Here is a 12,821-nt window from a genome sequence, read left to right on the forward strand (position 1 = left end):
ATATGAGAATTTAAATTTAAAAGGTTTTTTTTTTTTGTCTGAATTGGACAACCCCCAATCTTAGGTACCTCAAATGGATTGGACAACCAATTTAAAAGGGTTAAATCGCTCCCTAGCTGGTGTGTTTGGGTGAGATCGACTAGGGTCCCTAAACCATTCAGAACCTTAGAAGCTTGGCTGTCTCATGTGAACTTAAAATGTGGTGAAGGAGGAATGGGCAAGGTTGGGCAACAAATCGGTGGTGGAAAAGTTGAAAGAGTTGAAGGCGATACTACGGAGTTCGAATAAGGGGAAGTTTGGGGTGATATATCATAAAACGGAAATGTTTGGTAACCAAAGAAAATCAGTCAAAAACAGCTATAATTTGCCTTATTTAGCATTCATTAATTGTTGTAATAATTAATTAATGCTAAATAAGGCAAGTTCTTGCTGTTTTTTTTTTTTGTCTACCTAGCATTACCCATCATAAAATTATGGAGGTGGAAAAGGAAATTAATAATGTGGATGAAAAAGTGGAGATGGGTCATGATTATGAGTGTTTGCTGGCGAGAGGTTGGGCTCTCCAAATCCTAGCTGAGAAGTGGTGTGAGAGAAAGGCATCATACTGGCAGCAGCTCATAACATGTATAGAAATACGAAGTCTTTCCATGCCATAACCAAGACAAGGAAAAGAATAAAATGGATACAGTCTTTGAAGATAAATGGACGTTGTTTTAGAGACCTTGACAGAATTATAAGGGAAGTTAGAATGTTCTTCAAAGCCCTATGGTCACGGCTCAAAATGAGCCATCGGCTCAAAACGAGCCATGTTGATGCTTAGAGAAATAGTTCTATAACAAGTCTAACATATTTAAATATAGTTAAATAAGAAAGTTACAAATATTTTTAATAAATTTACAAGTTTTAGAGAGAATAATTACACATTTTTAACAAAAAAATAAAATAAATAAATATGGTTAAATTCTACATGTGACATATGGAGAATATAATATTTAGGAACTCAACAAGGAATAAGAGTTTAGTGTAGACAATTACTCTTGAATAAAAAACTCACATATTTAAATATATGTTCCTGCAATTTTTTTAAGAAAACAGAGTGAATTTTGTAACTCAATGACTAGACAATACATCTATAATCAGTATTATTGAAATCTATTCTATTTGAAAAATAATAATTTATACAAATAAGTGAATCAATAAAAGAGTCCTCAGTAAAGAAATCAAATCGATAGTCCACAGTTGGGCGGCTCCACCGCTAAAGATAGCCCTTTCCTCTTGTGTGTTCAAATAGAATAACAGATCCAACGTGTGGCCTACACGTTAGGCTAGCAACTTCCCTGCTAGCTGAGGTCTGAGTCAGATGCATCTAAGTTAACGTCATGACTGCCGTTAACTACGATTTTCTGATACGAGCCTCCAAACTAATTCAAAACATATAATTTCAAATACAATCAATCTTTAATCTTTTAAATATATAAAGTATCAAATTAAATAATACTTTCTCATTAGAAATCATTTTTAATCATACTTTTTTTTCAATCATAAAAAAATGTCAAATATAATTTACAATTTCAGAGTATATAAACGAGTATCAACAATACTTCAATGTTTCAAAAATATATATTCAAATAAAATCGAACGTTCTAGAATAATGCAAAGCTTCATAAAAAATATATATGATCTCATGGAAAGTTCATAAAGTATAAACTTCACAAAAGAAAATTATTCAACTCTAATAAATCAATTATTCTAATCAAATTAAAATCGGTTAAGGCAAATATAGTGAGTATCATTCAAAGATCATAATAGATATATGTCAAAATAATTATTGATGCAAAGTCAAACAATTATAAATATAAATTCTACTCACAAATTGGTCCTAAAGGACGAAGACTAATACTGGAATGCCATCAATATGGAGGAGATTAGAAGTTAGAATTCAAGTGATTGTGAAGGGTTGAAGGTGGTAGTTTCAACATGGAAAAATAGTCCCAAATAAGACAAAGAAGCAAGATAGAACAAAATACAGCGACCCAAAATAAGCAACAGCAACAACACACGACAATGACAACATAGATGCAACAACAACCACCCTTCTTGGCAGCTGCAGCAATCAAATTAGGGAATGGCAAAGCTAGGGCTTTTGGAAGCGACTCCGACAACAGAGCGCCGACGTCGACATGCTCTGACGACACAGCAGCACCACCCTTCTTCACCATCAAGCTCAAATCCTCCCTCTGTCTTTCATCGTCTCCTCTTTTCAGTTATGGTGGTTCAGCAGTTTCCTCTTCATCGGCGCCATCTTCCTCTCTTTTTTCTTTCTTTCTTTCCTTTTCTTCTCATGTTTTTCCTACATTCCTCCCTATCTTCTCGTTCCATTTTTTTTTGTTATGAGTGACGGCTAATGAGAGATTAAAGGTTGAGAAAATGTGTTTGTGTGTGTAATTAGTGTTAGAGAAAAAAAAAAGTGTGGCTCACAATTTTATTTACTTGCATATATTTTTTATTTTATTTTATTTTATTTTATTTTATTTTTTGAGGTATTACATTCTTCTCACTTTTAAAAATTAGGTCCTCGAATTTTAAACTAAGTTATTATTTATAATATAACTTCACCAAATACCAGTCACTTGTATTACATGCAATTAGACATTGAAACAACAGATTATGATCTGAATTGAGAATAAGAGAAGAAAATAACATCGAGACAACTTTAATCAAAATAGATATCGTCACTATTTTGCATGTAATCATTAATAAAAAAAAAAAAAAAACAGGACAATCAGAAAGTTAAAAGAGTCACGATGAATACACTAGCACCACCAGCGAAATAATTTCAATGACAATCATCTTCGGACCCAAAATAAAACCTTGTTATGATATTTTGCCCATTCATGACATAGTAATTCGACTAAATACGACAAAAGTTCTCAATACAAAATATCCCTTTTAGCTAAAGGAATAAATAAATTTAAATAGCTAACATAAGAATCAAATTGTATCTCCAAACTATTTGAAAATCATATGATATAAAATTTGTAAACATTGGTATAAATTTTCTATTAAAGATCAAAACACTTGTTACTTATCATAAAAGCTTTCTCATCGCCGTACCTCTTTGATAATTCTTTTGAAAATACTTTTCTAATATCAAAACTTATTAATTAGTTAGGAGATATGGCCTAGAAAAACAATTATAGACCAAAGATAGCTTCTTATGTATTTATTTAGAAGGACACAATCTACTAAGAAGAGAAAAAAAATTTAAGGTTTACAGTCTTTAATATTATAGACCAAAATTGGAAGCAACAACATAGACAAAGTAACAAATACTACTTTACTCTCTCTAAAATAATATATAAGTTACATTTTCTGATGTGTCATATTTTAATGGGTGTTTATTTATTTTAAATTTTTAGTAGAATTTGTTGGATGATTAATTTATCTAATAAAATAAAAAATAAGAAATTGATTTCGGGTCATTAAAATTTGTTGAAAATTTAACAAAATATTTCAAAAATAATGTTATATATTACCCTTTTATTTTTCACGCAAAATCTCTGATTTCTAACAAAAATTAAATAAAAATTCAGACTTTCATAAAAAATAATTGCAAACTAGTTACATTAATTTTTAAAAAATAAGATATAAAGTGTTTTAATTTCTTCCTTTTTTTTCATATAATTCTAAACCAAATTATATAGAATAAATTTTTAAATTTAAAGATCTACACGGTGATACTAATTTGTGTTTCTATTTTTAATTTGTCACATTAATATTTTAGTTTAGAATTTAGTTAATATAAAAAAACTTAAATTCATATTTTAATAAATATATAACAAATGTATTAAAATAAACATCAAATTAGAATGTGACACATCAAAAAAGATAACTTACATGTTATTTTAGAAAGGGTAGGATAACATTCACCAAATAAAATACCTCCAACAATTATAAATCAAAACCACCGGCAACAAGACAAAGGCCACAACATTGAAACTAAACAAAATAACAAATTAAAAATTTAACAACACATTTTAGAAAAGACAATTGAACAATCATGAAATTAAAAACAGTAATTGTCACAAAAATCAGCATGCTCTCTTTCTATTGCCTAGAACTCTTTGACAATCCCTTTGGAAATAGTTATTAAGACAATCCCTTTAGAATAATTATTATTATGGCTTTGAATATTAAGTATAAATAATTTTTTTACCTTGTTACTATAAATAAAGATAAATAACATAAAATATGACAAAAAAATGTAATCTATATTCTCCTTCATTTTTCTTTGTTTCATTTCAGTAAAAGACCAACATAAACATGGAAAATAAAGTTACTAACATTGATAGCACAAAACAAGATAATTAAAAAGTTTGGCAACACACTTAAACAAAAATAATTCATATTAACTTAATATTAGTCTTAGAAATAATCATTTTTGCAAACCTACGCAATTTTTTTTTTTATGTATGTGTAATATGTTTGAGATCGTAATCATCATTAGTTTTATCTGTTTGTGAAATTATAAAATAGTGAAATTTCACAATAAAACATAAAAAGAGAATTTTTTTCTCACAAAACAAGAAAAAGAAAAAGAGAAGATATAATGGCCAATGAAAAATAAAAATTGTATTCAATAAGAGAGAGAAATGGAGTAATATTCAAATTTCAAAGTGATTACTAAAGAAAGAAATGATAATTATAGATATAAAGTATTAGTGTGGAGATTAAAAGTGGTTTATAAAACACTAGATTGATTTCATTCAGTATAAAATTTGTTCAATCCAAAATCTCACATTTTTTATTTTTATTATTATTTTATTAGAGAAGGTCACTTTATATAAAATAATGTGAAAATTTTACAAATGACATAATGCTTCCATGAAAATTTTATGTAAAATAGTAATAGCTTAATTAAGGTTGTTTAATGCCAAGATTTTTCATAAACTACATGAATTCATCAAATGAAGATGTTATATTAATAAAGTTGTGGCATCTCATCAAATTTTGAAATTCTCTTAAAAAAAAAATCGACTTACTAAGAAGTCTTACCTTGACAAAAGAAAAGTTTAGTGACTAAGATAAGGCTAATAAGTCACTTCTACTATAGGTTTCACTCATCAACCAAACTACCAAAAATAATAAAAATAGTACACATCTGGACTTGTTTAAAATTATAATAGACACCTCCTCAACCACTTATTGTTCAATTATGAAATATTTTAATTTTAATAATAAGTAAATAAATAGTTCAATTTTATTGATCATATTTTATTTTATTTTTTTTGTTTCTAATGACCAAAGATTTTTTTTTAAAGAAAGTAGATTCTTTTTTTTTTCTTTGTGTTCATAGTGTTTTCTGTTAATTTTCAAAATCAATCAATATATGAATGAAAAACACCAAATAAATAGATCATACATAAGAAATAAAAAACAATACATATATTGGACACTGGAGAGTAACCAAGAATAATATAAAACAAAGTAATAACTCAACAACATATAAAAAGAGCAACATACTTAATAAGTTTCTATAAGAATAATTTATTATTCTATTTCACCCTTTTCTTTTCCTTTTTTTTTTTTAAGAATACTCAAAAGACATAAAGAGAACTCTAGTAGGAAATAACATAAAACACCCTATCAATTACTTTTATATCACATAATAATTTAAACACTCAATAATAAGTTAGATATTATAAAATAGACACTTTATTTCAAAAACATATAAGAAACTAAGCATGTCACAACAATTTCTCTCAATGGATCAATTCAACACCAATAATATCACGTAAATTATAAATTAATTATCACAAAATCGTCCTGAATAAATCATTTATCACCCATCCAAACAACATATCTCATTTTGGTTTAACTAAAAGCCAAATAAACTCATTCCAAAAGATCGGCACACCAAAACATGACAATGTGATATCTTAAGGTAAAAATGAACTTATTTATTATTTAGTATCAATCAATTGATAGTATATAACACTACTAATATATATATATATATATATATATATATATCTCCATTGCAGTTATTACGATAAAAGCCTTCGAAATAATACTAATGAAATTAAAAATTGTGATTTTTCTAATCTAATGTATCTAAAACACTAACTTGTAGTCAATTTAGATGGACCAATTACATGTTATAGATAGCCCATAAACTTCCAACAAATTAAACCATAAAATTTACAAATTCAGAAAATCTTGGATTATATCTCACAATAATAGAACAACATTGTAAAAAAAATCAACACGAGGAGTCTAGCCTTTTTTTTTCACCCAAACATATTAAAGTGGATTTTGATAAAAAACTCATTTAAAAAAAGGATGAAAAGTTACTCTCTACCATCCAATGATTCACATAGGTCATATATAAGAAATTACAAACTCCCAGTACATGAAAACAAGTTTTTTTTTCTCTCTCTAGGTTTTCACAGTTAAAAAAAAACACAAGTTCCCAACTCAAACAAATTTGTTAATCTTACAAATTATGCAATGATTAAACAAGTGAGAAGGTAGAACTTTTCTGTACAAATTTCAATTGGCCTAATACACTTGTAATGAACTTTTAAAACGAGTCTTCTAAACAACAAAATACAACAAGTATAGAACTTGAATGTTCAATCTAGTTAACATCCAAATGTCAATTCAACTAGAAAAATAGTAATGACTATGAAACAAAAACAAAACTTTTTCAAAGAAACTCATCATATGAATTTAGTCCCTCTAAAATTAATTATCCATCATCCATATTATAATTAGCCAACATATTCAACATTTGTTCAACCAAAAACCAAATAAACACGCATTTCAATCGGATCGCAACAATGAACAGTAGAGCAGAATTTAAAAGAACATAACAATTTAATATCTTAAGGTAGAAAAAAGTGGTGTTAAATATAAATTCTTAATCTATACTGCTACTCAAAACATTCTATTTCTATGAAAAAAATTCCTTAAACTTTAAATCTATTAAAGAATAAGTCGAGATTGGGTACAAATGAAAAGGATAAGATTGGCAAGAAATGGCACAAGACGCATGATGACAATAACCAGAAAATAATAATGACATAAAGGACAAGGATGACATTTCTATAGGTGGTGCGGAATTTATAACCCACAAACTAACCGGCAAGTGCATCGAGTCGTACCAAGTAATACCTCAGGTGAGTGAGGGCCGATCCCACGAAGATTGATGAACCAAGTAACAATGGTTGAGTAATTCACTTAGTTAGACAAGCAGAAAATGGTGTTTTGAGAATTCAAAAGCATTAACCGTAAATGCAGAAAATTAGAAAGTAAACAGTAAATTGATGTGAATAATATGGGAGAAAACAGTTAAGGTTTCAGAGATGTTTATTCTCCAAATTAACTTTTCTTACCAACTATTTTAATCATGTCAAATTCAATTCATGGCAAACTATATGTGACTAAATCCTAATTTCTTAGACCTTTTTAGTCTCCTCTAACCTTCATCAACCGTCAATTCTTTGGTCACTTGATTCCGATTAGAGGGTTAAGTTCAAAACTAGTTTATGTACCACAAAAATCCTAATTATCCAAATATAAGAGGATTATATGTCACGTATCCCATTAAATCCAAACAGTTAGAAATTTAGGAGAAATTATTTTCAAGCTGTTGTTCAAGTAAATTACTTTTCCAAAATTTACAAGAACTCAAATAGAATAAGGGGTCATACTTCCGTTCCACCCAGATTCATAAGATGAAGAACGAAAACAAATTCTTGAAATTGAAATCAAAACAGTAATTAAAATAGAAGAATAATAGTATCAGTCCATACAATAAACAGAGCTCCTAACCTTAACAGTGGAGGTTTAGTTGCTCATGGCTCAGAGAGAAAAACCAGGATTCTGAAAAACTGTAAAGTGTGAAATGAGGTAGGAGAGAAGAGAAGATCCCGAAGGACTGTTTTTTTTTCCTTTTATATCTAATCCTAATTAATATAAAATATATTTTCTAAAACTAAATAATATCTTTTTCTATTTATAATTAAAATAAAATTTTTAATCAAAATAAATAATGATTCTTCGTAGCCTTCATCAATGAGGACGTGGGGACCATTGCAAGAGCTTGAACTGGTGCCTAACTTCACTAAGGTGAAGTTAGACTTGGCCTTGGCAGCATGAAGCGCAAGCCCTTCTTAGCCAAGTTAGGCGCCAATATGGCCGAATAGGGTGAAGAAGAAGTATATACTATTATATATCATTGGAAAGATCTGGAAGTTAGCTTTCCAATGCCATTGAAATCACGTCAATTGGACCTCTATAACTCAAGTTATGTTCATTAGAGTGTAGGGAGGTCAAGATTGACAACATATCCATTTTCTTCCTTTTCTTCTGTAGAACTCCGTCAGATCCATCCGAATGCTTCCTGAAATAAACAAAATTGCACACAACTCAAAGTAGCATTCATAATGGCTAAAAAGTATTTAAATCTTGATTAAACTTAATAATTCAAATGCAAATTCACTAGGAAAAGATAGCAAAGATGCTCACGCATCAATAGGCCTCTGATAGTGTCACAATTTGTACAAATAGGCATGCTTCTATTTATACAATTGTGATCCTATCCTATGATACTTGTTCCATATTGCACAGGTTAACCTAAAGTACTGATATCACTTTGTCACGGTCCAAAATGAGTCATGACTGGCGCTTAGAGAAATAGCCCCATAGCAAGCCTAACAAATTCGAATATAGTTAAATAAGAAGGTTATATATATTTTTAATAAAGTTACAAGTTCTAGAGTGAATAATTACACATTTTTAACAAAAAGATAAAATAAATAAATATAATTGGATCCTACTTGTGACATATGGAGCATAATTCCTCTCCTTTTTCTTTCTTTCTTTCCTCTTCTTCCTATATTCTTTTCTCATTCCTCCCTATCTTCTCGTTCCATTCTTTCTTTGGTTATGAGTGACGGCTAGTGAGGGACTGAAGGTTGAGAGAGTGTGTTTGTGTGTGTGATTAAGGTTAGGAAAAAGAAAAAGAAGTGTGGCCCACAATTTTATTTATTTGCATATTTTTTTTCTGTTTTGTTTTATTTTATTTTATTTTTTGATTTATTACACCTATACACAGAGAATGAATACTCGATGATAGAATTTGACACATCGTTGGTGAGCAAGATGAACGATGGAGAGGCTGAGTGGTTACAGAATTTACCATTGATGGAAGAATCTAAAAAGGTAGTTTGGGATTGTGAACCTACAAGGACACCAAGATCAGATGGCTACAACTTCAAGTTTATAAGGAAGATGTGAGATATTATCAAAAGAGATTTCAGCTACACTATTATGGAGTTTCTTTGTGAAAAAGACCGTCTCACAAAATGCAAACTTAACTTGGGTTACTCTTGTCCTTTAGGAAGGAGATACCAATGACTTGAAGGATTATAGACCTATTAGTATGGTGGGTTATATTTATAAGGTGATAGCTGAGATTTTAGCATGACAGCTTAAGGTAGTGCTTCTTAATCTTGTGAGGGAAGTGCAAATAGCATTTGTGAGCGGAAGAAAGATTCATGATGAAGCACTTGTGGCGTGTGAAATTGTTTGCTGGTTCAGAAAAAATAGAAGACAAGCATGACTTATTAAATTAGACTTGCAAAAGGCATAAAATAGAGTTAGTTGAAAGGTTTGTTGATATCGTATTGAGAGTCTTGGGATTTGGGGATATTTCAAGAGAGTGGATGAAAGATTGTCTTGCGACATCCATGTCAGTTTTAGTAAATGAAGTACCTTCTAAGCTGTTTGATCTTCAAAGAGACTTGAGGCAAGGCAATTCCCGTTCACCTTTCCTTTTGTCTTAGCAATAGAAGTCCTAAATGGATTATTGAGTAGATTAAAAGAAAAAGGGATATTAAAACCTCTTGAGATGAAAAAACAGAGGGTTCCCCTGCCTTATATGCAGTTTGGCAATGACACAATATTGTTTTTCCCGTGCGACATGGAGACTGTTAGAAACTATAGGAGGATTCTGAAGAGTTTTGAGATTTTGTCAGTGTTGAAATTAACTTTGACAAATCAATTGTCCTGGGTATTAACTGTAGTAAGGATTTGACGGAAGACGCTTGTCGTATACTTGGTTGTAGGAGTGTCAAATTCCCTATTACATATATGGGAATCCCACTAGGTGCCAACCCAAGAAGAGTGGAGACATAAAAACTCATAATCTAGAAGATAGAGGAGAAACTAAAGGGATGGAAAGGTAAACTACTATCTAAACTTCTATCTTAGCTTTTTAAAATGCCAAAAGCGATGGCAAAAAATTGTATCCTTGCAAGTGGGGTTTTTTTGGGGTAAGAGTGATGGAGGGAGGGGGATGCCATGTGTTAGATGGGAAATTAAACAAAAACTGAAGAATTTTAGAGGATTTGGGTGTGGGAGACATAATCTGAAAAATACAACCCTTCTATTTAAATGGTGGTGGAGGTATGAGAAGAAAAATTGTCCTCTTTGGAGAAAGATTGTTAACGCTTGTAATGATATGAGACATATCAATCTACTAGAGGATAAGACAATAAAGAAGAAAGAGAGCGGCGTGTGTAGTGATATATTGGAGATTGGGTTGTTTGATAATGCAATGTTGAAGGTGTTTTAACTAGGGGCACAATTAGTTATGGGTGATGGTAATAAAGTCAAACTTTGGTAGGACGTTTGATTAAAAGTAGCATGGAAGATGAAGTACCCAGATTATATATGTTAGCAATGGATAAATGTGCCACGATTAATGAATGTGGGTTTTGGAATGGGTTAACATAAACTTGGAGTTACTCTTGGCGGAGAGCACCTAGAGGATGGGAAGAAGATTGTCTACAAGAACTTCTCTCTATCCTTATTCGAGTCAGAGTAAGGAGCAGAAAGGAAGATAAATTGGTGTGGAAACATAGTAAGGGAGAAGAATACTTGGTGAGGTCTTTTCTACATGTTATATATAAGAACAAAGAGCAAATGGAAGAGCCCAACATGTATAATTGCACAAAGACTCTTTGAAAAAGAATGGTATCACCAAAAAGGGAACTCCTACCATAGTTCGTGATCCTAGAAAATTTGAACACAAGAGAGAAGCTTGCAAGATGTGGAATCATACAACAAATAGCTAATTATGTATTATGTTCGGAGAAGGTAGAAACCGTTCACTACTTGTTTTTTACTTGCAAATTGCTTATGTATATATTATGGGGTGGTATTTTGGATATGTGGGATTTTAAATGGCTCTAGCCTGAAAATGCAAAATAATATTTTGAATGTTGGATTTGATGCAAAGTATTGAGAGAACATAAGGAGGACTACCTCATCTTATTTTTCTCGATCATTTGTGGTATCTCGAGGTGTTGAAATAATTAAATTTTCAGGAATGAGGTGGCTGACACGCAGAAAATTCTTCGTCAGATTATTACTTACAAGGATGAATGGCAACGAGAAAGAGTGGAGAGGAATTAATGGTACCATGTAAGAAAATTATAATTTTCTAATTTATTTTTGGGCGATACATATAGTTAATCATAATCACATTGGTTATTTCATATTATATGACTTATATAGGTGATCTCATTTGTTGTTATAAATGCTAATGGAATAAGTCATTATTACTTTTGATTTGAAATTAAATGAGAAATAAAACCAGAGATGCTATTTTATTTAGAGTTTAATGGATGTCACACTCAAATATAAATAGTGACTTCAGGGTTTTAGTCCCCCACATATCAAAGCCACCTCTATAGTCATTTTCCCATCAGAAGAGTTGCGATTCAACCCTATCAGAGATATAGAAGGCTTTGGTTGAGAAAGATTAAAGAAACAAACTTTTTTCAATCATGTTCACGAATTCATGTACGCTTCCGCTCTCCTTCTCAATGGTTTAATAAGGATGGTCTTGGGGTTAAAGAATTCTAAGAATTTTCAACAAGTGGTATCAGAGCTATCCATGATTGAATTATTGAGAAATAACAAATTTATTAAAATCAAAGTTTGTGATTATAATTGATATATATGTATTGCCCATAAACAAATTAGAAAATTAATAATTTCCAACAATCTCCCACTTAGGCTATATATATATATATATATATATTCTTTCTTGAGATAATATTCAGGTGAGTATTATATCATTTTATGATATGTCGTTTCAGTGGGAGTGTGCATATAAATGTTATTTTCCTTATTATTTTAACAATCTGGTCTATCTCATATATCAATTATGGAATTACCATAACTTTTATCACATTAGTGTCGTGACGAAACCACCACGACGATTACCATACTAATATACTCAACGACATAGATTAAATTTGGATGAGAAAATTCAAAAATTACATGCGCAAATGATCTCATGCATGCCTATTTTCAACTGGTCCAACTTTAATAAACTTTATGAGATCAAGAGTCAGAGTAAAACAAAATGAATACTTTATTTCTGTAGAAATATCTATATAAGTAAATTTATCTGAACCATATGAGTATCCAAATGCACACTCCCACTGAAACGACATATCATAAAATGAAATGACACCCACCTGAATAGTATCCAATGAAAGACCTTGGGTATTTATTTTTTATTAAACAAATATGCACATATTTATGGAGTTTGTGCTAATATGCTTAATAGACACTTAAACACTCTGAACTCTTTTGTAAAAGAATTTAAAATATTAGACTGCTAACACATTGTCACAAAATAACTCAAGTGGTGTTTTAAATATATATATCCATAATTTGTGACACGTGTTTTTAGTCACTTAATTGGATGCTTTCAAAAGATGTTTTATATTCAAGTGCTT

The sequence above is a fragment of the Arachis hypogaea genome, chromosome 16 (genome assembly GCF_003086295.3).
Source record: "Arachis hypogaea cultivar Tifrunner chromosome 16, arahy.Tifrunner.gnm2.J5K5, whole genome shotgun sequence".
Lineage (NCBI taxonomy): Eukaryota > Viridiplantae > Streptophyta > Magnoliopsida > Fabales > Fabaceae > Arachis > Arachis hypogaea.